General features: G+C 41.3%; 1 protein-coding gene across 6 annotated transcripts in view; it reads left to right on the top strand.

Annotated features, from left to right (window-relative positions):
* The window catches only part of Hecw2 (HECT, C2 and WW domain containing E3 ubiquitin protein ligase 2), a 382,291-nt gene that overhangs the window by 90,788 nt on the left and 269,994 nt on the right, over positions 1-21,509 (top strand). The window contains exon 1 of one of the 6 annotated variants that reach the window (XM_031367489.1): positions 15,417-15,436. The exons of the other annotated variants lie outside the window; for them this stretch is intronic. The gene's annotated coding sequence lies outside the window, so the exon portion shown is untranslated. Of the gene's footprint in view, positions 1-15,416; positions 15,437-21,509 lie in introns of those variants that run through there. 6 annotated transcript variants of the gene reach the window in all.

Here is a 21,509-nt window from a genome sequence, read left to right as displayed (position 1 = left end):
TGATTATGCAGTGACTTAAGCTCCTTGGAAGGAAAGTGTCATGTACATCTGAATTGGAGATGTGGTTATTTTTAACTCTAGTGGGAGTTCAGTGGCAAATAATGAAGAAAACAGGACTTCAGATTTGGATGAAAACAGACTAAAAAAGATTATGAGCTGTATGTGTGATAGTTATAAAAAATACTTGAGAAGAATGTGAACACATTAGAGTTACTATGTATGTAAGTGTGTGTATATAAATACAGGGACCCTATGTACATACTATAGCTGTTACTTAGTTCCCGGTGTGGATCAGTTACCGAGTTAGATTAGATGACAAAATCTGCAGATATTTAGAACCCTTATAGAAATGGTGTGGCAAGGAGCAAGAACAAATGCTTTTGCATGTGTTCTATACATACACTCTATGTACTTCAAATCAGCTAACTTAAAAGAAAACATGTTTATAATTAGTATATGTTCAGCTTCTATGTGTAGTTATTGAAAACTTGCCTGCTGTCAAGTATTGGGTGCGAAGCAGGTCATTCTATGATTAGAACTCCTCATATTGTAAATAAAGCCTGACATTGGAGACGATAAAGACGGGCATCTTCCTTTCCTGCTTTAAGACCATCAGTAGCATCTTTCTGGTAGAACAAACTTCAAACCTTGCCTTAAAAAGTCTCCACAGTGTATCTTTCACTTTATGTCAGTGCCTCTGAAAGGCATATGCTGCGGTCATGTTGATATTCAGGTTGAATTCCTTGCCTGTTGCAGAGTAACCTGTGCTGAGAGTCTTGCTCATGATGGTTGCCCCATGAATGTTTTAATGCGAGGCCAGGTTCTCTCACTACAAGAGTGTACCTTGGCTCTCCTGCCCTTTCGTGTCATGTGGGTTCTTGTCATGTGGACACTTTGGGTTCTGTTTCTGGATGTGTAAATCCTACCCCATGTGCAGGCTGACTGTGTGTAGTTTCCCTGAGTCTTTTTCTATACTCCTCTGCCCTCGCCTCCTCTCTCCTTGCTCCTCTGCCCTCGCTTCCTCTCTCCTTGCACAGTACTTTATCACACTTCTTATCTCTTTGGAAGCTTCCATCAATTTTCACAGCACATTATAGTAGTATAGAATTTATTTAGGGCATGGGAAGGGGAGTTGAGAAGGGAGTAGAGGCATAGAAAGATAGGTAGGTAGGTAGGTAGGTAGGTAGATAGATAGATAGATAGATGGATGGATGGATGGATGGATGGATGGATGGATGGATGGATGGATAGATGGATGGATGGATGGATGGATGGATAGATGGATAGATAGATAGATGGATAGATAGATAGATAGATAGATAGATAGATAGATAGATAGATAGATAGATAGATAGATAGGAGAAGAGAGAGGGAGAAAGGGGTCAGGAAGAGAAGATAGTCAGAGAGAGAGAAGGGGCAGAGAGAACGAGGAGGGGCCGAACAGTCTCTTTTATAGCAAGCCAGGCCTACCTGGCTGTTGCCAGGTAACTGTTGGGCAGAGTGTGGAAGGAATGCTAACATCCGATATCCAGCAATTGGATTTATAGATTGCTTGTAAGCCACCAATCGTGTGGGTGCTAGGAATCAAAGCCAGGTTCTCTGGAAGAGCAGTGAATGCTTTTAACCTCTGAGCCATCTCTCTAGCCCCATCTGTACTGTTTTGATCCTAACATCTTAACATTTGATTTAATTTATGCATTTGTGTTTTTTAATGTTACGCTGGAAAGTTGCAATAGTATTAAAGTTTGGAATTTCATATTTTTAGTTGTCCCAAGCTTCCAAATACATTGTAGCTTTAGCTTCCTCAATGACAGACCCTTCCTCAGGTCTGAATGCAAATGTTGACAGTATGTGTAAAAATTAGCAACTGCAGCTTCCTCTTCCTCCGGGATGTTTACAGACTGAGATTGCTCACCTAGTCCTATGGAGACTAGTTCTCCCTGCTCTGTGTCCCCACAGCATCCTGTACTGTGTATAAGCACACTGAGGTTCCCTTCAGTGTTGTTGTGGTATTGATACCACTCCGTCAGAGCACTCACAGCCTGTGGGAACCCAGCTTCCCTGCATGTATGTCTGTATGTCTGTCCTTTATGTCTGTCATCTTTTGCCACCCCCTAGTCAGGTTTCCAGGACCACACCCTGCTAGATAAGGTGCCCACTTCCTCTGTGCTCTACTTTGGTAAATGGCATACTACCTACTGTATTGTCCTGCAATCTGAGAATCTTTGTATACCTGTGTTACTGTGACCAGCTCTCTCTGTGAGACCGCTCTCTCTTTAAGTACTGTTTAAGTACAATTTAAGCTCATTCAATTTAGTACTGAAATGGAAACTGAAATTTTTATGTTTTAAGACTCTCTCTTGAGTCTGTACCATCTTTCCTTTTTCTCTGGGGCTCTTGCTGTTGGCTTGAGGTTCGGCTTCACCACTGGATCTTACTTGTATGTGACTGGGAACTCCTTTTAGTGCCTTCTCAACTCCAGCTACTTTTCTGATTTGGATTCCAACTCTTCTCTTTGCAACGTGGATCCATTTTTCTGAACAAGCCTTACTCTCAGACTCTTTTGGTCGCAGGCTTGGGATTCCTCTTTTCTTGAATGTCTCTCTGCCTGGCTTACTTTCCCCTTATACCCTAGGACTGAACTCAAAAGCTATGATTGGGGGGACATTATAAACCACCAGAGGTGGTTAGCCGTCTCACTTAAAGCTGAGTGTCAGTAGACCTGTTTCCATGGCTACTTCCTCTCTTAGACCATGAACAACTTGTCTTTGTGGCCCATTGTTGGGCAGATAACCATTGAATGCTCCCTCAATCCATACCTATCTTGGAAAACCAATTCCCAATGTTGGTAAAGATAGGATTCTTCTCCCCTCAACTTTAAGAGTCAGTGCAGATTGCTATTGAAATCTGACCACAGTCTTGCTCACCTTTAACCCCATTTTGCTTTTCAGAGAGTGGTCAAAGCATCTGAGAAATGCTTGTCCACACTCTAGCTTCCATTATTGTCAGGTAAGCCTTTGACAGACAAGAACCACATATGGTGTGGGGGGAAGGGCCCATACCAAGGCATCCCTTCCCCCTGAGGGACCAGCTACAGGATGACAGTATAGCATAGAATAGAGTTTATTTAGGGCCTGGGCAGGGGAGTTAAGAGAGTAGTAGCAGCAGAAAAAAAGGCAGAGAGGAAAGAGTAGAGAGTAGAGAAGTAAAGGCCGGTCATGACCATGTGAAGAGAGGGGGAAGGGAATGGGGAGAGAGGAGGATCAAGGGGGTGAGAAGCAAGGGAGAGGCAGGAGTAAGAGAGAGAGGAGGGGCAAGCGGCACCTTTTATAGGGCTCTTCCATGGGGAGGGGCATACCTGGCTGTTGCCAGGTAACTGTGGGGGTGGGGTCCAGACAGATTACCAACATATGAAATTAAAATAACTCTGAAAGTTGATCATTTTTCGTTACTTTTCGGTGAATTAGTCCATTAGAACGTCTATGCTTACTAGGATCATCATGCTGCTCTTGCTGACTGGAGGGCAGATGATTTTTAAAGAAAGAGATGGACAGTACTCTTTCTCTGATATCCCTATTTCACTCTGAAAAAATAATTGGATTGAGAAGTTGTTGGAGTGAAGTTTGGTAGTCAAGCTGCTTCTCTTACTGTCCTGTCAGTGGCAAAGGCGTGTCTGAATTACCAGTTACTTTGTCATCTAATTGTGATCTCAGTAGAAACGCCCCCAATGCACTCACTTTAATGGAGTCATCATTATTCCATACCCCCACCCCCACCAACAGCTTTAAAGCCACCATTATTCTATCACCCTTGGGACTTTAAAGCAAGGCTTTTGTCTGATTTGCTTTGGAGCCAAGGTCTTTGTTACTGTTACATCTCTGCTTGTTCACACCTCATACCTCAAGCTCAAAGAGCCTTTGTTGTTTTGTCAGTAAAATAAGTCTATTCAAATTTTTTAATGAATTTTTTTTTGTTTAGGTAGCAGGTTCTCTGTCTATTTCAAAGGTGTATGGTGCAGGATTAAAGATGTCAAGACGAATAAAAGAAGCCTCAGCCCTTTCCTATCTACTGCTGACGTCAGTCTCTAGAAATTTCTCTGAATTTTACAAGAGGATACTTTGGTAATAGAAATGATATTTTGGGCTGGTGAGATGGCTCAGTGGGGAAGAGCACCGACTGCTCTTCAGAAGGTCATGAGTTCAAATCCCAGCAACCACATGGTGGCTCACAACCACCCGTAATGAGATCTGACGCCCTCTTCTGGTGCATCTGAAGATAGCTACAGTGTACTTACATATAATAAATAAATAAATGTTTAAAAAAAATGATATTTTACGTTGTGTTGTCTGAAACTGCTAGATTCTTTGTAGTCAGTCAGAGGATCTGAAATCCTCGGGATCTCAAGTCAACTTCAATCTAATTTAAGCACTTTAGAAAGAGAAATGTACTTTATGTGGGTTATAACCCACCCTCCTTTGCCTCCAGTCCTTTGGCTGCGACTAAATATATTGAACAGTTTAATAATTTAGATAAAGTTATTAAATGTTACATAAGTGTCTTGCAGATTCCCTCCCCAACTCTGTTCTGGGGTCTGAGTGTGGGTCGAGCTGCTGCTCTGGGGTCTGAGTGTGGGTCGAGCTGCTGCCTTCTCCTCTTGCTTTACCGTAGTTGTAGTGGGAAGGGAACTGGACAGAAGATCACACAGCATTGGCTTTGAAAGGTCTCTCCATCCCTGAGGTGAGAACTTGACATTCCTTGGTCATCTGATCAATAGTTGCATTTGGCTTGTTGTCTTGGCTCTGTTCTGTTTGTATTCTTCACCATTGAAGGCTAAAGTGTCATCCAAGGAGTAGCGGACAAAAGGACGGTGGCCTTTTTCTGAGGAAAGGGTTTGAAACCAGCTCTGCGTTCGCCCCTTTCACACTCCAGGCCTGGTTGGTTTTGGAAGTCTGTAATGGTTGTAAGGGCAGGATTTGGAGGACTTTTATCCACTGAGACTGTCATTTTAGTGTGAATTTGTGCTGTAGGTTCTTCAGATATTTTTTTATGGTCACCCATTAGTCCCTTTGGAATTTAGCTGTGTCCCTCTAACACAGGAGAGAATCACAAGAGTGTCTCTGGGAATAAATAGCTTTGAGGATCTTAGGAAAAAAAGTGGTCTGTGTTACAGGAAATCATAGGTTTGGTATGATAGGGTGGGACCAGCTACTGCCTTCAGTCCTGGGGAAACCTTTGATGGTGCCTACAGCATAAAAACAAGCACACTTCAGAAAGTGTGTTTCATATCCTCCTAGAAGTTCTAATTACAGCCTCATGCTGCCCTTGGCCAGCAAAACAAACCAAGGCCAGAGACTGGCTGCTGCATCTGTAATTTCATGTTTCTTGAGATTGTGTTCTTGTGTGCATGTACTTTATGTGAAAGGGTTGAGATTACTGGAAGATCAGACAATTCTTTTTATTTGTGGTAATATAAATCTCCTTTATTTTAATTAACATGTGAATTTTAATGCAATATAGCCTGAAGGCAATATTTTACCCATCACTTTTGAATATATGAACACAGTTATGTTTATATGTATAGCCACAGGTTTATGTGTATGTATGTGTGTGTGTAAGCTTTGGATATCACTTTTCAGAAACTATCTACATTTCTTTTAACTGTTTAAAATTATTTATATTTATCAATATGTATGTGCATGTGTGCAGGTACAGGTCAGAAGACAGCTTGTAGAGTTACTTCTCTCCTTCCATGCAGAACCCAGGGAGGAAACTTGAGTGGTCAGCTTGGTGGTAAACACCTTTATTTATGATCCATCTTATCGCTGTACCTTGTCTTTGTTTTTGTTTTTGAAACAGGGTCTCTCATTGAGATCTGTGCTTCCCCATCAGACGAGGCTGGCAGGTTAGAGAACTCCAGGATCTTTCTCTCTGCCTCCCTAATACCAGAGCTAAAAGTGATTGCTGCTATGATTGGCTTCTCAAGTGGAGAGCTTTCTCTTCTCCCAGCAACTGAATGCTTTTTAAATATTGAAATTTTAAGTTAGTGTTTAATAAATGTTTACTTTGTATATTTAACGGAGTCCTGGGTATTCCAAAGAACCATCTCAATTAGTTTTAAAATACTCTAGTTGAGGTTGGATGCTATTTTGACTCTAAAAGTCATAATCAATTTAGAAAAAAAATTTGCAAGGTAATAGGAAAAACAATCAGGAACCTAACCACTTGACATTAATAATTCAGGGGAGTTAATTTTACCCTTTCTTTCCCTAGGGTTTTATAGCTGCTTGTGGTTTTTAAAAGAGGGCGAGGAGATAAGATGGGAAGGAATTTTATATGACAGGTGTGTCTTTTGGACATATACTTTCTATCTTTTAACAACATGTGGGGGAATAAACATTTCCCTTAACGTCATTAAATATTCTTCTATAATATTACTTTAATAATTTCCCCTGATTGTTGTAAAAGTAGCAAAAATAGCTATCATTGTGTTAGTTAATTCAGGAAAAATGAAAAATAAATAGAATCAGTGTTTATTGTATGTGCTTTGGGAGTTTTCCCATTCTTGACTTCTTTTAAGCTATTTCATATGTGGGTGGAAATATTTGTAAGAATTGCAGTCTGACATACCTTAACTCTTGCTGGGTTTTATTGTGAGAGACGAAACATGTTGATGTCCTGAATATATGAAGATTGCACCTTAGAGAATGGATGGCAAGAGGCTTCCTGGGAAATGTGGTCAAGCTGCGTCTCATGCAAGCGCATCTCTGTGCAGTGTGACAGTGATCAACACTGATGGGACAGTCAGAGAATATGCACATACACTTTCTCATTTTAAAAAGGAAGCATATGACAGGTGACTGGCACCTGTCATCATGGCAGGCTTACAGGAAGACTTACAGGAAGCTTGTCATGAGTTTGAGGTCAGCCTGGGTTGCAGAGAGACTTTATCTCAAGAAACTAAAAGAGAAAGAATTAAAAGGAAACATGTCCATTGGGATTTTAAAAACAGTGATTTTTAAAGGTACCCCAATGGTTCGTTTTCAATGTGTGTTTTACTCATTTTAATGTATATCTACGCTTATTTTTGAGAATTGCATATGTGAATATACGGTATTTAATCATTTTCTGTCCTTTCTTCTCCCACCCCAACTTGTCATCTCCCCACCATCTTTTAGTTCACGACCTTTTCAATAATTATTATTGATATATACAAACACACACACACATACACATACATATAAAACCTACTGTGGCTACTCTAGTTTATCTAGAGGTTTGGAGGGAGCTGGGATCCACACATGAAAGGGAACATGTGGCGTTTGTCTTCTGGATCTTTGTTACCTCACTCAAGTGTAGTACTTTATAGTTTTCTCCGTAGATCTGCAAGTTTCATGATTTCATTCTTCTTTACATCTGAAAAGAATTCAGTTGTGTCTATTGATTGATTTTTTGTTATCCATTCATCAGATGATAGACGTCTAGGCTATTTCATTTCCTAGATATTTTGAATAAAGTGGCAGTGAACATGGTGGAGCATATATCTCTGGGGAAGGCTATCGAGTCCTTTGGGCTTATGCCAAGGACTGGTGTAGCTGAATAGATCTCTCTCTTTCTTTTTTTTTGCTTTTGGAGAACTCTCCACATTGATTTCCATAGGAGTAAGTCTATTTTTGGCTTTTTGAGAATTCTCTACATTGATTTTTGTAGTGGCTACACCAGCAATCCCACCAGCAATGAATGAGCATTCTCCTTTCCCCAAGTTCTTGTTGGATGGCTATACTTGCCAGCATTTGTTGTTAGTCATTTTGTTGATCTTAGCCAGTAGTTCTCAACCAATGGGTTGTGACCTCTTTGGGGGCCAAATGATTCTTTTACAGGGGTCACGCTAGCCCATCTGAAAACATAAATATTTCCATTATGATTCATAACAATAGCAAAATTACACAGTTATTTTCAGCTGTGTACAGTTATAAAGTAGGAATGAAAATAATTTTATGGTTAGGAGCCCCCACAACATGAAGAACTGTATTAAAGAGCAGCAGTAGGGAGGTTGTGAGCCACTGATCTTAGCCATTTTGACTGGGAAAGATGTAATCTCAAAGTGGTTTTACTTTACATTTCTCTGAATGCTAAGGATGGTAAACATGTCCAAAAGATACTTCTCAGCCATTTGTGATTCTTTTGAGAATTCTGTTCAGATCCACAACCCATTTCAAATGGTTTTCTAGATTCTTTGTCTATTCTGGGCATTAATGCTCCATAAAATGTAAAGCTGGCAGCAATGCCCTCCCACTCTGGGCTTCCCCTTTACTTGACTGTTTTTGTTTGTTTGTTTGTTTGTTTGTTTGTTTATTTTTCGAGACAGGGTTTCTCTGTGTAGCCCTGACTATCCTGGAACTCACTCTGTAGACCAGGCTGGCCTTGAACTCAGAAATCCGCCTGCCTCTGCCTCCCAAGTGCTGGGATTAAAGGCGTGCGCCACCACCGCCTGGCTTACTCGACTGTTTTATTTGCTGTATAGAAGCTTTTGTAGTTTTATGAACTTCTACTGTCAAATGTTGATCTTAATCATGAGTGAATGGGGTTATATTCAGAAATGTTCTTTTACCACACCTGTGTCTCGTATGTATTTTGAAGCTTGCTCCAGATTTTTCAGTGTTTCAGGTTTCATATGAGGTCTTTGATCCATTTGGAGTTGATATTTATCTGCAGTGTGATAGATAGATAATAGATGATAGATAGATAGAAGAATTTCATTCTTCTTTGTTTGAACACTCAATTTTCCCAGCACCATTTGTTCAAGATGCTGTCTTTCATCCACTGTGTATTTTGGGTGTCTCTGTCAAATATCAATGTCTATAATTACATATGCTTAAATATAGGACATTTATTTTGTTTTTTTTCTATTTATTTATTTTAATATAGGACATTTATTCTGTCTGTTGATCTGTGCATCTGCTTTTGTGCCAGTACCATACTGTTTTCATTCTGATGGCTCTGTAATATAACTTGAAATATAATGTGACAATCCCACTGGCAGTATTTCTGCTCAGGATTGTTTTGGTTTTCCAAAGTCTTTGTGTATCTATATGTGTCTTAGGAGGGTGGTGGCGGCGGTGGTGGTAGGTGTGTGTGTGTGTGTGTGTGTGTGTGTGTGTGTTTGATTTTCTGTTTCCATGAAGAATCTGATTGGCAACTTGATAAAGATTGTGTTAAATCTGTAAATTGCTTTAGTAGTGTGTGAAATTTTATTTTCTTTTAAATCAATGGTAGCTAGCCTGGCAAGGACTCATATTCCTTCATCACTCTCCTTCTCTTCCTTGTTGTGCCAATTACCCAGTCATGTCAGATTTTGACTTGAAGCTAGTACCACTGGGATGTGACACAGTCGGTATCTTTGTTGGGTTTAGATAGACACCACGTTGGTCCCAGTGTGTTGTTAGCTTGGTTTAATGTTCTGGAGCACACTTTGTGCAAGAATTATTGCCTTGCTGAGATACCATCACTCTGTGTGTTCCTTTTTGTGATACTGAGATTTCTTTGTTTCTATAGTGATGTAGCCATTTTTACAATATTAAATCTACCAATATATGAACGTGGGAGATCATTCCTTCGTCCTGTGTCTCCCTCAACCTCTTTCTTCAGAGATTTAAAGTTTTTAATTGTCTCTTTCCTTGTTGGCTAGGCTTATTCCTAGACACATATTTTGGAGGCTGTTGTGAATGGAAGTGTTTTCTTTGATCTCATTCTCAGTGTATTATTAATGTATAGGAAGCCTATGTTGTTTTTTTCTCTTTTTAAGTTGAATCTGTATCCTGTTACTTTGATGAAGATGTTGATCACTTCTAGATGTTTTCTGGTAGAATTTTGGGGATCTTGTAGGTAGAATCATATCATCTGCAAATAGGGAGAATTTGACCTCTTTCCTTATTTGAATCCCTTTAAATTCTTCCTTTTCTCTTATTGCTACTGCTAGATCTCCAAGCACCATATTGAATAACCCTGCCGCATTCTAGATTGTTTATGTTTTTTCCAAGTTTTTCTCCTTTTAGGATGATGTTGGAGTGTGTTTGTCATATATAGCCTTTATTGTGTTGAGGTATGTCCCCTCCAGTCCTACTTTCTCGAGGACTTTTACCTTGAAGGCATGTTAGGCTTTGTCAAAGGCCTTTCTGCATCCATTGAAATGATGTAATTGTTGTTTTTAAGTCTTTATGATTTATTAAATTTATTGACTTGTGTGTGTTGAGTAGGCAGACTCACTGATAAAGCATATGAGTAGGACTTCCAACTGGGTCTGGGAATGGAGGTGCATAGGGAATATATCTTGTGCAGCTCACCCAGTGTGACTCCTGGATAAGGCTGGGCATGAAGGGATGACTAGAATGGGTAAAAGTCACAGGCAACTCACCTGGTCAGCCCATGTGTGACTCTAGCTGGGCATGGATGATGATGCCAGTGTGAGAATCCTCACTAAGCAGGTTGCTTTTGGGTGTGACTCCAAGATGGGCTGGGCATCGGGGGCGGCCTATTTTTGTTTGTTTTTATGAAATAAGGTTTCACTGTATCCCATAGACGGGCGCCTTATGCTGGGCACTTTTATATCCACTTGACACAAGCTTCCAAAAGAAGGAAGCTTCAATTAAGAAAATACTTCTGATGATTGGGCTGCAGCCAAGCATATAAGGCATTTTCTTAGTTAGTGATTGACGTGGGAGGGCCCAGTCCACTGTGGGTAGTGCCATCCTGGACTGGTGGTTCTGTGTTCTATAAGAAAGCAGGCTGAGAAAGCTGTGGGGAACAAGCCAGTAAGCAGTACTCCTCCATGGCCTCTGTATCAGCTCTTGCCTCCAGATTCCTGCCCTGTTTGAGTTCCTGTCCTGACTTCAGTTGATGTTGGAGTAAAGTGTGGAAGCATAAGCCAGATCAACCCTTTCCTCCCCAATTTGCTGTGTGGTCATGGTATTTCATCACAATGGTAACCCTATCTAAAACAGGTTTGAATCTCTCTATGTGCCCCAGGCTGGACTAGAACTTGCAATCTTCCTGCCTCTGTCTTATTTTTCATGTGCCGGAGTCACAGGCACATATCATCACACTTGGCTTGATTATTATTAAATTAAGTTTATTTATTTACCTAGGCAGCTAATTTAAGCATAAAATATCCTAAAGGACACGACGGCTCCTGTTGAAGCTCATGCATTTTTGATGAATGTCTTTGTTACTGTTCCTAAATACTGCCCAGTTAAATGCATTAATCTGTAAATTTTATCTCAATATCAAGATACATGAACTCATGGTATGAGTTGGAGATGATTAAGTTATCTGTCTTTGTTCCCTGTCTTGTCAAAGGCACATGCTTTTTTGCTGGTATTTTGCCTCATCTTCTTTGCTTGGAATTCCCCTACCCAAGTTAAGGCCTTGCTATCTGTGAGACACTCATGAGCAATGTCTGGATACGTTTAAAATTTCCCAGAAATAAGCAGAAGGCCTTCTTTGGTGACTTGATGTTGATTATTTGAGGGTTTAATGTGAGTCCTACTTTCCTGACATCAGTGAGAGGGGTGAAGGTTCTTAAGTTTCTCTGCTTAGAATCAGGTAGAGAAGAGGTGGACATAGATGATTTCTCTCTTAGCTTTTCCGTTCCCTTGGACGCTGTGTCCTAGCCTTTCCTCCCAAGTTTGAATAGCATTTTAGTCATTCAGCCTTTCTAAAAATAGAGTCTGCAGTATTAACTATGGATGTCTCATCCTGCATGTTGGTTTCCTCATCTCTGCCCTTCACAGGGGCTGCCCCACACCATGGGGTGTGCAGAGGACTCTCAGGGCTGGCTGCTGCTTCATTTCTCTGTTGAGCACTCTCAGTTGTATCATGCTGGCAGAAGCCCTGGGCTGAAGGGTTTTGCCCTCAGTCCAGAGGACTTGTCTCTGCAGCATGTGACCATGTGAAGACACAAAGCTAGGCCACTCATGGAATGAGGTACTCCATCAGCCCCACAAGCCAACATTAAGGTTAAGAAACATGCAGCAGGCTTCACAGGGAGCCTCTGAGAGCAAGAAAATTCCATCCTGTCTGCAGTGATGCTGTGGATATCCTCAGAGCCTCTTGCTAGGCTTTCCTGGGTTACCTCTAACTACTTCTTGCCCTCTTGTTCAGTCACGCTACTAGTACTTTTGCCCCTAAGTAGGATCTTGGGCATGGACTGGAATTTGCTCCTAAAGGAGACTGTCTCGGGATGGGAGAAGTATTCTATAGAATCTAGAGTACTTCCATGCCCTTTATAGAATCCATATAATTATATTGAATGATATGCTTCCAGCACTATGTCTGTGTGTAATAGTTATGTTTGCTATCGTGATATTGGTGAGACGTGGGAGAGTGTGGTCTTATAGCTCGTTCTGTCTCCTGTGTTTGGAATGTCTCTCTATACCCTTCACACTGACCTTTGGACTTTCTTGTTAATCCATTTTAGGGTGGGTTTATGAATGAGCTAGGATGATTGTTCTTTCATTTCCCAAGTCCTAGGATTTACACATATATGTCACACACCCAGCTGATATCACACTGAGGCTCAGACTCAAGGCCTCATGTATACCAAGCAAGCACTCTGTCAGTTGACTCACATCGATATCTCACATTCTTGGTTTTCTAATTATTCTTTTACTCTATACCTTTGATCATTGCTTCTTATGATTTGTTCTTTTAATTATTTTTTAATATTAACAAAATTGCATCATTTCTTCGTCCCTTTCCTCCCTCCAAACTTCGCATAGACCCCTCTTGCTCTCTTTCAAATTCATGGCCCCTCTTTTCATTAATTGTTGTTACGTGCTTGTGTGTTTTCTTAAATATCTGAATAAACCACTCAGTCTGTATAATGGTGCTTGTTTTTTATGTTTTCAGGGCTGGCAGTTTGTCATTGGATAACCGGTTGGGGAAGACTCTTTATCCCATACTCAGCACTCCTTTGTTGCCTGTGGTTCTTTGTGTAGGGCCGAGGCCTCACAGGCTTGCCCCAGCCACCCTGGCTTGTCCACTGGTGTTAGCCTTCTCATTTTTATTTTCATTACTCTTTAAACCCTGACTTTTATGATGCTGTCACGTCCATATTTTCCTAATATTCTCTTTCTTCCCATTCACTTTTAATAGTACATCTCCCTTAGTCTCCTTGTTTCCTGGTGATCTTTGCTGTGGTCTCACTTTCCCCCAAAGTCACCTGTTATAAGTTAGTTTCCACATGGTAGTATGAAGAAATGTAGTTTTTAGGAGGGCTTTATTTACAGATGATGTCATGCAAGGGCTGGAGAGAACCGCTTTCAGCTCTTCTCTCTCCCACTTTCTGTTGTTCTGATAGAGAACACAGCAGCGAGTTGCCACCTTGGGAGCAGAGAGAGCAAGGGGCCCAGGAGCTGTCAGTCCTACCTATACCTTCGTCCTCCTCTTAGTCATCAGAACAAAGTGAAAGAAAGCTCTGCTCCCTGTAAGTCATAGAGTCTCAGTGCTCTGTTACAGCATTTTTTTTCCCAGTTTGTCAATAGCTTTATTCACAAATTAGTGTAGCAGTGATGCTCAGTTTCTGTCTTCCATGCATAAGAGATCATGAAAAGCATATGTACAACAGAAAAGTTATTTTACACAAAGAAGCCATCAGCTATGCAGCCTTGTGTAGCAGCCCCAGTTCTCCTCTGCTTCTCCTAGTCTGGGCTAGGGTAGTCTCTTGGTTCTTCTGTCTGTGATTGAGGGTGTAACAGATATTCCACAGAAACAGACTTCTGAGGGTGAGCAGCAGCAGCAGTGGGGGGAAGTACAGTGGACTAGGGCAGTCCCCTCTTTTGTTCTTCACCTGTCCTCTTCCGACCCGGATGTCAGTTTTGGATGATCCCCCTGCCCCCACTCCCTCTCTAAGCCTCACCTTTCCGAGAATCTCTGCTTTTAACGTTCCACCAGATATCCCAAATGTGAGACTCAGCAATTTTCTTCCTCTTGTGTTCTTTATTTTGTGGTGCCAGGAAATGGGAGGTTGTTCTGGAGTCTTCTCCTCTTCAGGCAGCATGTCCTTGCAGTCTGTGAGACATGCTGGCCCTTTCTCGTTAACAGCCCATGACCTCTCTTCTCAGTGTCTTCAGCCCCAACGCTAGGTTGAGTCAGACTTGCTTCTCTTTTGACTTTGAATTCAGTCGGCTTCCAGTATTGCCTCCTCGCCCCCGATACAGACAGAAATCACCCAGCACACCGAGAACAGAACTTCCAGGCTTGAATCTCTCAGTTGTTACAGCTGAGTCTTGATGTCCTGTCAGAGCCTGTCACCATTTGGCTTCTCTCTGCTTCATCAGTATTCTGTGCTGCTAGTTTTTGCGTTTTCTCTCAACTCTCAACAACCTGCTTGCACATGCATGGCACACATATGTACACAGGTAGTAAATACAGGCAAACATTGAGGTAGGTAGGGACAGGTTTCTTATCTTTGTAAATGAACAGAGCATCTCCATGGATGTACCATCTTTTCTTACTCTGTTTTGTCTGCTTTTTAATCTGGTTCTGACAGCATACAGCTCTTGACCTTCATTCTCCCCATGAGTGTCTTCTTGTGTTTTTATTTATTTAGTTTTTTGTCTGGGCTGAGAGAAATTCCTTCGCATTCTGAATGTTAATGCTGTTATTTTCAAGTAGTCAGAATTCTTAGAAATGGGAAATAGAGGTTTTCCAGGGATCAAAGTGATTGCCCAGTGAGCAGAGAGGTTCACTTTTGTGAGGCCTGTTGTACAACAATATGCACATTTTTTTAAAAATTATTTTTATTAGATATTTTCTTCATTTACATTTCAAATGATATCCCCTTTCCCAGTTTCCCCTCTGAAAAAAAAAAAAAAAACCCTATTCCCTCCCTCCTCCTGCTGTTCACCAACCCACCCTCTCCTGCTTCCTGGCCCTGGCATTCCCCTACACTGGGGCATAGAGCCTTCATAAGACCAAGGGCCTCTCTTCCCAATGATGACTGTCTAGGCCATCCTCTGCTACATATGCAGCTGGAGCCAGGAGTCCCACCATGTGTACTCTTTGGGTTGGTGGTTTAGTCCCTGGGAGCTCTGGGGGTACTGGTTAGTTCATATTGTTGTTCCTCCTATGGGCTGCAAAGCCTTCAGCTCCTTGGATCTCCTTCATTGCGGACCCTATGCTCAGTCCCATGGATGGCTATGAGCCATACTACTTCTATATTAGTCAGGCACTGGCAGAGCCTCTCAGGAGACAGCTATATCAGGCACTTGCTGGTATCCACATTAGTGTCTGGGTTTGGTGATTCCCGTGTGCACACTGTTAACACTTGTGTTATGTACTCTCTGTTAGGTCGCCAAAATGTCTGATGGAAAAGCTGAAGAAAGGAAAGGTTTATGCTGGCTCAGATTTTCAAAGGTATTGGTCCATCGTGATAGAGAAGGTGAGGGAGGACAGAGCAGTTCACATCATGAAGGTCAAGACACAGAGAAGGGGGAACATGCGTGGTGTCAGCTTTCTTTATTGTTTGTCTTATGTTGCTGCCCAAATTTTGGGTGATGAGTCTAGCATTGTTTCTCTCATCCCCAAACACACATATGTTAATGCCATGAGGAACCACAAAAGCCAAGAATGAATGTTCCCTGGTGAGGAAGATAAGGATGTGGGACCCTGGGTAACCCAGTGCCCACAAAGTAGGGAAGCCATTTCTAATGCTACACATCCTCTGGAAATGGATGCATGATGACCCAATCCCAAGTTAAAAGTATGGTTTGTTGCTTGGTTTTCTGGATACCTGGTTGTCTGTAAGATTACAACTAATGGGCTCCACCAATGGCCTTCTGTTACAAAGGATTTTGCACTGGGCTCGCCGGGGAGCTGCTGGAGAGCTGCTGGGTTCGTTGCTCTTTGGGGATTTATAAGTCATTACACTTTGCCCAGATTTCTGAACCAAAGAAACCATTCTGCTGGCTGCTTACAGGATGGCACTTGCTTCTGTTTTGCCATCGTGTGCCATCTGTTGTCATCCATGTCGCAGGAAGCCTTGAACTGCTGTGAAGAGGTAATTAGGGCTTTCAATGCTCAGAGGTAGCCTAGGCCTTCCGCTTCTTTGGTGGCCCTGGCATGCAATGTAGACGGACGTGAAGCAAGAGAGACCCAAGGGCTTTAGAAAAGAACGGGGAGTGACATCTGTAGTAGGTTGAGTGTTTGCGCCCCCATTCTTACCTCTTTTCTAAAGATTACCGAAATTCCTTAAGAATCCATACTATGTTCTAGAATTTAGTTCATTCTGACACCAGAAATGACTTCCATCAACTTAGGCAACAAATTCTTGTGTATGTGTGACTTCTGTCTGTTAATTTGGATGCGCGCTAGTCACTCTTATTGTTGCTGTGACCAAAATACCTGACAGGAAGCAGCTTAAGAAAAAGAGGATTTATTTTGGATCACAGTTTATATAAAGATGTCATCCATCAGGGTGGAGAAGGCACTGTGGTGGCAGGTTACATCACCAAAACAATCAGGAGGCTGCAGGCCCAGGAAGTAGCATGACTCCCAGTCTCACTCACCAGCTATCTCCTTCCTTTTACAGGGCCCCACCTCCTGATGGTGGTACTACATCCCAAACAGCCTCAGCAGCTGGGGACTAACTGTGTAAAACCAAGAGCATGTGAGGGAACTTGTACATACAAATGACAAGGTAGAGCTGTGCCATGTTCTTCAGAGTTCTCAGCCTCATTCTGTGAAAACAGACAGCTTCCAGGAAATGGCCCAAGTCGTCTTTCCAGGGTTTTCCCTTTGTTTCTCATATGTCCTGTAATACCTGTGGTTCTCCGGCTATCCTGTACATTAAAGTTACCAGGACGTATCAAAACTCTGCAGACACCCAGACCCAAGCCCAGAGAATCAGTTTTAATTGCTGTTCCAAGAGACAGAGGTTCCTTACTTCTAAGTGCCTCAGTCCATATTTTGCATAGGCAGGGGGAGGGCCACAGCCTTGCTTCCCAGGCCTTACTCATGCTAGGAAGCATGCTTGCATTTCTGAAGACTCAAACACCGAGCCTGCAGATATCCAGGAATAACCTCCTCACAATTTGCAGATCAGTGATGACAAGTGACTTGTTAGGGAAGTGCAAAGGTCCTCGTGCCATTTCCATTAATGATGCAGAACCATTATGCTAACACACACCGGAATGTGTGCCGACTTGGACATGAACTCTGCAGTTCTCAGCCTTTGCATGCTTCATGGTCTTTGCATACTCTTATATTTAAACAATCAAATAATACAGACCCCTGCTGTTGAATTTGTAGGGGAAAATTAAATATTTGATAAATATGACAATTATACATGTTGTTTGAAAACGTTGTATGCTTTTAAAAAATGTTAAGAATTCTTTACACTGATTATCTTAATTTCCACAAAAATCCTGTGAGCGAAATAGTGATTCATTTTAGAGATGAGATGCTGAGTCCCCAACTCTTTACCATGTATGTGCGCGTGTGTGTTAGTTTTTCATTGCTGTGACAGGATAGCCAAGAGAACTATTTAAAGGAGGAGGGATTTGTTTTGGCTTCACGGTTTTAGAAGATTTAGTGCTTTGTTCAGTTGTTACAGACACGTGGTGAAGTAGGGCATCATGGTGGAGAGGGCATGATGGTTAGAGCTTCTCATTTCCTGGTGTCTAGGAAGGATGGGGTGGGGGGGCGAGCAAAATGTAGCTGTAGTGTGCTTCCCTACTTAAGTCAGTAAGGACTGACCCTTTGATTTTAACCATCTCTCCAAAGTACTGCCAACTTATGAATTCATCAGTGGGTTAGTGCACTGATAAAATAGAGCTGTGTTGGTACCCAAACCTTCAATATGTACATGTTTTGGGGATGCTTCATATCTAACAATATATACAAGAGGTATCAGGAGTGGCGCTTGCCTTTTTTTTTTTGTACCATCCTGATGCTGGACTGGCAAGGACAGTGAAAAATACATGAAGAATAGAAAGGGTTTTGAAAGTCAGATTACTTTAGAAAACATATCAGGTTAACAAGATCCTAATATCTCATTTTCACTTCAAAGAAAAAAATTATCTTTGAAGCTAAAAATTGCTTACATTTTTTTATCTTCATTTTGTAGTTTCCATTGATTTCAGGAATGTAATTAGAAGGATGCCACCATTTTTTTTCCTAATAAGAAGTTGTGAGGGGCTTGATTATTTTATAATGAACTTAATTTGCATACCACATTTGCCTTATGGAAATGAGTAGTCACAAAGTTTTGCCAAGGTGGCAGACATTTATTTAGCATTTACTAAGTGGCACACATTGTGTTTAGGGAATTTTCATGTGTTCTTTTATCTATAAATTTTTCCCCAAAGATGCAATGAAAAGGGTGCAGTTACCATCATGAAGCTAGGACTCAGAAATTATGGCTTTTGCCTGGATTTACAAAGGTGATAACTTGTAAAGTGGGGCTCAAACTAAGGGTGTCTATCCTCCAAGTGAATGGCTTTAACCACTAGAGCATTTTGAAGTATTCACCCAGTAAGAGGCCTTGAGTTTAGAAGCAGGAGACAAATGTAAACTGCTTCACTCTCTTCTTTTTTAAAGGAAATAGAACTTTTATAATGCTTACGATGAAACTAATATATTATTATCAAAGGCTTTGATCTTGTGACTTGAAGTGGCTTTGAAGGTGTTTTTGACTGCCAGGATTATATGAAAATTGAGTTCTAGTGAGCATACAAGATTATTACCTGGGTGATAAGAGAATTTTGGCTGATCATTTTCTTCAAAAGTCCCTCATTTACCCTGAAGTCAACCACTTGATACAATGGGAGGGAGGGGGTTGGGTTAGACTTGCTCTGACATGGCTGGCTGTGTGAGGCCTCATCCATGCACTGAGACTCTAAAGCTTACTTCTAGGGTTGTTGGAGGACCAAGCGCTTGCTTCTTGTGGGTGCTACAGTGTCCTAGGCACCATGAAAATAAAGAACGCATGTGTTGGGGTCATGGAAGGGACATTAGATATGATCTAGTAGCATTTTTAAGTCTAAGAACAGTTGTGACAGACTTAAATGGTTTTCATTTAAAAGCAGATAGAAACCATATTAGTGAAGGACAGGGGTGGTGGCTGCTTAGACAGGCTGGAGGCGGCAGAGGCAGGAGAGGTGAAAGGTGAGGCTCTCTAGATCCAGATCCACGAATGTCCTTTACTGAGTTGAGGGGCAGCGGCTCTGGGTTGTGGCCTCTTGCTGACTGTGGGCTAAGAACCACACTTTGAGTAGGATGGTCTTGGTCCTTAGTGAGAGATGACAGATGGGGTTTCATCTGGTTTTCTTGTAATGTGCTTAGGTGTATGGAAAGTGAAGGCATCTGCATTTCAAGGCATTCCAGTTTTTAAGGTAATATTTTCTTCTGGTTGCAATATAATTGATGTAGGAAGGCACAAGACATTATCATGTTTACCAAGAATCTCAGTGCTGGCCTGGCATATATCTAGTATCCAATCTCTATCCATCTTTGTCTGTCTGTCTGTCTGTCTGTCTGTCTGTCTGTCTGCCTGTCATCTTTCTGCCTAGCTATAGCTTCTGTGTAGATTACTTTCTTGGAATTAAGTGGTTCAATCATGGAGTAAGTTAATAATTAGAAGAATCTACATGTGTAAAACACGAAATTCTTGGATGGTTTTCAGGTGGTAGTACCAGTTAAAATCAAGACATAATTCAGGTATAGAACTGTAGCCTCTTTTAGTTAGGATAGATGATTCAGTGTGGGTGTCCTAACACCCAGAAACTTGTAATAAGTTGATTTGGAAAGAGGGTTTGTAAAGAAAGTGACTACATTACAGTGAAGTACACAGGAGCTAGGTCACAATCCATCTTTCTAGGTCATTGCACGCACGCGCACACACACACACACACACACACACACATAGAGGGGATAACCATTTATAAGTCAAGAAGGAAAACCACAAGGAAACCAACCCTAATAACTCCTTGGCCTCAGACTTTAAGCCTCCAGAATTATTGCAGCTTGAGAAAATAATGCAGTATATTGTAGACCTTTTTAGAATTAATAATTATCTTCCAAATTTTCCTGTGGACAAATTGCGTTTTCCCACTTTCTTCCTCCTCTCGCTCCTTCTATTTATTTTATATGCAGCGCAGGTTGGTCTTGAACTTGAGACTCCTGTGTCTTTGCCTTCTAAAATGTTGGAACTACAGGCATGTACTACCATGTGTGGCGTGAGATTTTCTTAGTAGGATTTTTGACATAGCTAAGCAGTTACCTTGGTACAAAGTTATTAATAATCCTTGCAATAGGGTGAAGAGATGTCATCCTAGTGAAGACCCTTATGCAGCCTTAGCTACCTAGATTTGCATCAGAAATGGCTTGCCTTCATTCAGGTTCAGCATACATGTCATTATGTCTTTGAGCTTCTTTCCCTTCCTGGCTTTCCTCTGACTACCTGTCTGCTTGTACTTAAGGATTCTCACACTGGTGGGATGGCTGAGAGCTACAACTTACGAAATGGAGTCTGAGACTGTTTTAGAAATGGAAGCTACGTATGAATTTGTTGTGACTCTTTTTCCCTTCTTTAAAACATAAATTCACCCATGTCAGAGCACTTTGTACACCCTCAAGTATCCAATGCATTCTACTGTTTCAAGTAGCTTTAACCCCAGAGATTCTCAGGAGCCATATAGGATAGGCTAGAGGCAAGCAAGTGACCTTTCTGGTGATGCCCCATTATATTGCATGGTCTACCATGGGTGAGCTCGAAAAGGCAAGGCCCAGAGAGACTTCACCTCAGGATTGCTTCTTACAGCTGATTTGCCCTTTCTGTCATTATTAAAATAGTATAATAATTCCTGAGCATCAACCTACTTCAGAAAATCTCTTGTAGAAATGCCATGTCCACAAACTGATGATTTCATAATTCCTAATAAAGATTCTGTAGAATTTCTAAAATTATACAAGTAAGTTTGAGTCCTCTATGTATACAGGCTACAATTAGGGCTCTGTAAACCTTCACGTGTCATGGGGTAATTGTGCTAAGATAAAAAGCAGATTTGAAACAGATTTACAGTCAGGGAAATCATCCCTTCTGGGCTGGCTGTGAAACCATTGTCTGGTAACTGGGATCTTAAACTGGGGGTGGGCAACTTACTGTAGGTACAAGGACAGAAAATAAAATATTGACTGGATTTATCTCTACAAAACTAATGAGACACTAGGCAGATGATTTGCCTCTTGACAAAACCATGCTAACTTAATGAGATAAGAATCATTGTTTTAAACTTTTTATGAACCTGTGGAGCTAATGACAGATAATGAACATTTAATTAGATAACTTGTCTTTAACGGAACACCTGTAACTGTGTAACTTCTTATTCAATATATAGTTTGAATTCATTTTTACACTTGTGAAGTTTTGAAAAGAGATGCTTAAAATACCATGTGATTATTTATCCTGAGAAAAGTACAAGAACTGAGACTGCAGACACTAAGAGTGCAGAGCA

This window comes from Mastomys coucha, unplaced genomic scaffold (assembly GCF_008632895.1).
Source record: "Mastomys coucha isolate ucsf_1 unplaced genomic scaffold, UCSF_Mcou_1 pScaffold14, whole genome shotgun sequence".
Lineage (NCBI taxonomy): Eukaryota > Metazoa > Chordata > Mammalia > Rodentia > Muridae > Mastomys > Mastomys coucha.
The sequence above is the reverse complement of the archived record's forward strand: the minus strand, read 5'-3'. Positions and strand labels throughout refer to the sequence as shown.